The following is a 3,850-nucleotide window of genomic DNA, read 5'->3' as shown; positions in this document are numbered from 1 at the left end:
GACCCACTCCGACCTTTTGAATTATCAATAAAAGCTTCATAGCTCCCTCTGCTGCCAGCAAGGAGGAAATTCAGTTACTCTACAGAAAATCTGCTTGCACCTGACAGAAAACATTGCATTCCTGTCTCTCTAAGCATATATGTGTGTAGAGTCCTTTGAAAACAATGTTTGAGAAATATTATGGGTATTTTATTTTAAGACTCTCCTAAGATTGCTGCTGTTATTGGATAATCATCCTTACTGTAAATCAGTATTGAAGACCAACAGTTAAATACTACTTTAACATGGTAATTTCAAAAGACTACCTTATTCAATATGAAAATCAAACCATATTATCACCTGAGCACTTATCTGGATATCTAATGACACCCACGAAACAAAAATCAATCATTCAGAACAGTTCACAGACAAGAGTTCATCTCAAACTGCTTCTGCCTATCACTACTATTGTTCAGTCCACCTTCCCAAGTCTTTCACATTGCCACTGCTCCCTCTTCTCCGAACCTGCCTTCCCCAGCAGTGCCTCTCCAAACCCATCAGGTACCAGCTAGGTTTGTTAGCTGTCTTGCTGTTGCTGTTCTGCTCCATGCTGACAGCCATGAAAAGTGTCCTGAATCCAATGCTCTCTATTCCCCAGGACCATTTCCAGACACCACCACAATGGTGACGTACCAGCACAAGTGCCTCCTGTCTGCCTCTGCTGCACTTCTAACCACTCTGCAGCCCAGAAGAGACAGGACTGGGATGTCTGACTGAAAATAGACAAGGGAAGGGAGCATCAGAGGGTTTACACATCTAAACCTGAGGGGTTACACTGGCAGAAAAATGCATTTGCTAATACATCGTCTTTTGTGTTGTAGCTGCAGCTACACTCCACGCCTTGCACCTCTACAGTGCTAGAGGCTGCCTAGATATAATTTAAGAGGAGTTTCAGTTTCAACAGGTGTACTGAGCTGAAGACTGACACAGACCCACACAATGCCTGACATACAGAAACAGATGGCCAAGCACTACCCACGTAACTGGATCTGCACTCACTCCATGCCACAGGGCACTTGGCTTATCTAAACTTACTAGCAAAATACACCACCAACCCACTCTTTTCCTCCAGATAATTTGGGAGCCACAGGTAATCTGTGCTTTCTGTAACAGCACAGAGCTTTCAGATCTTGCCATTAATGTCTATTTGAAGGCTTCTGCAACCTTCTTGCTTCCAGCACTATATGCCTGGCATCTCTCCTACCTTTTTTTGAAAGTAGAGGAAGAGACTCCTACCTTCCCAAACTGTTCAGCTTCCTTTTCCTTATCCTGCTCCAGCCCTACATACCCTTTTATTAGTTTTGCCTCAGCAGATGACCTTAACCTGCCAGGAAGGAAGCTCCAAGGCTGATAGCATGCTTCCCAGCTCTGTGCAGTGGTAGCTCCAGAATCAGCCAGGCCCCTCAGAGAGGCAAAAGAGAGCATCCAGAACAAGAGATAACATCAGATCATGGCTCAAGTAAAAAAAAAAAACAGCAGCACCTTAGTACAGGCCCCTTACCACTGGAAAAATATTTAAAATTAAGAAAAGAAACCTAAAAGTGGAAATTTCAGATTCCAGCACTTTGAGCCTAACCTCCCTCAAACAAAATCCCAAAACAAAGGATTTCACAAAACACTGAGAAAAAAATTAAATCTAAATCCATCTTTATTTGCCCAAGTCTTAAATGCTGTTCATTAATATTAGATAGCCAAGACTTAACCACTCTTTCCTTGTTGACTCATTAGCAGTAGCATTAGTCACTTAGCAGAGGAAAAAAAAAAAAAGAACAAGCCTAAAGTGCCCAGAAACCCTAAATTAATAGATACAAATTGATTCACACATCATACTACAGGTCACAGGTGGGAGTCCTCAATGACCACTAAACAGCCAGGAAACTTAATTCCTTAAGAGAGACAGTCTCACACTCCAACCCAGTAGGCACTTTCAGCATTACCAAACCAGTACACACCATATGTTCTCTCTTCCAGACAGGGTAAATCTCATAAAAAAGATCTTTTTAACCCACATGACTTTGTATTAGTAGGCAGTTAAGTACAAGCTCAATTCATTTGTAGGGAAAAAAAAAAAAAAAACAAAACAAAAAGGAAAACAACCAGACAACAAATCTATCTGGCACCCTTTTCTCCTGAAATTTCTTATCATGCTTTTAGTACCTATTTCCCTCTTCTGTGCCTTTCAGTTCAGCTCTGATCACTGAAAGTGGCAGCCCCGTAACTCCAGCAGCCTCAAAAGAGCTCCCCAATTCAAGCTGCAGATGCACCCTCTGCAGGAATACTGGAGTCTGGAGTCATTTCTAAAGACAGAGCACAGCTGCAACATCTGCAGTCTTAAGTACACAGGAAAACACTTGTGCTTCAGCATTCCCCCAGAACGAGACCAGCTGGCTGAAGTAACACTTCCACCAAGTGACACACAACACATGTGGGAGTACAGGGGCCATATAAGGTACCAATTTTGTCAAAGTTTCTGTACATGAGAAAAACAGGGATATAGAAAGAAAATGGCAGTGAGAAACCAGGTACACTATGGCATGCTTTCAACTGAGACTTTTATAGAGAGATTCAGAAGCAAAAGAAATGCTTTAATCGTTACCATGTTTCAAAAATACATTGCACATGGGCTCTCTGTTCTTTACTAGCAAAATCAGATTTTATTAAACATAGAAGTAGCTCCCTGGACTATTTTGCCACATCAGCATAAGGTGAAATCCTGAATTTTGGAATAATTCTTTACTAAAAAATGAAGTGCCTGCATTGGGGAAAAGTAACACAAGAATTAATCCATGTGAAGAAAACAAAATCCATTTGAAAAAAAATTCTTTGTGTTTCTTTTGAGGACTTGTCTATGTCAGTCCAGTTATAATAGAATTTCTCAAACTTTAATACAGCAATCCTCTTGTATTTCAATGTATGTACATATTGTCTAGTAAAAACTGTGTACTACACATACTACACAGAATTTGTATGTAGAAGAAAAAAAGAACCAAAAAAAATTCCTGCAAATAAGACTCACATAGTGTGTTGAATTTCCGGAAGCTTCAGCAGCAATAGTGTCTCAACTCTGCCTGAAGATTAAGGCCTGGAAGGACTTTTAAATTTTTTTTTTTTGTTTTTTTTTTAATATTCTCAATATAAACCACAGCTGTATATCAACCCCTGATATTCAAATACAGAGCTCAAAACAGACCCTATGTGATGCTGCTAGGAGCACTGAAATAATAAAAAAACCCCAAATTTGCAAACAGGATTGTACACTGATAATCCCATCTCAGCTAGCTACAACTTGCTTCAAGGCTCCTTCACACTATTCATGCAGCAAAATTCATTCTTAGTGCCCTTTACAGATCACAGTCATCTGTAAGAACATAATGTAACAAATTAAGCATTGTAGTATCACAGACGGACACAGGCTGAGAGCAAACAACTGCAAAGAGCTTCCTGTCATTTGAGATTTTTTCATTCCCTACCTTATGAAAAAATTAAGAATAATATTGAGTATTTTTTAAAAGCTCTGTATCAAATATAATAAAAAGTTAAAAGTCTTGATATTTTAAATTTAAGATACCAGCTTGGGTTAAAGCACAGATTTCTGTCTCTGTCATTTAAATAGGAAACTAAAGTAGTATTTGCAATTGTCCTTTCTGAAGAAAATCAAACTGCTCTGAAGTACATCATACTATAACCAAACCTTCTCACTATCTCCATAAACAAAAACTTAAAGAGGCAAAAAGATTGCATTTTACATTTAGATGGTGCAAAAATTAAATTTCACTCAGTGGTTGAAGGCTTAAGGAAGTCAGAAGCAAGC

The sequence above is a fragment of the Vidua chalybeata genome, chromosome 4 (assembly GCF_026979565.1).
Source record: "Vidua chalybeata isolate OUT-0048 chromosome 4, bVidCha1 merged haplotype, whole genome shotgun sequence".
In the NCBI taxonomy this organism is placed as follows: domain Eukaryota; kingdom Metazoa; phylum Chordata; class Aves; order Passeriformes; family Viduidae; genus Vidua; species Vidua chalybeata.
Note: the sequence above shows the minus strand (reverse complement) of the source record.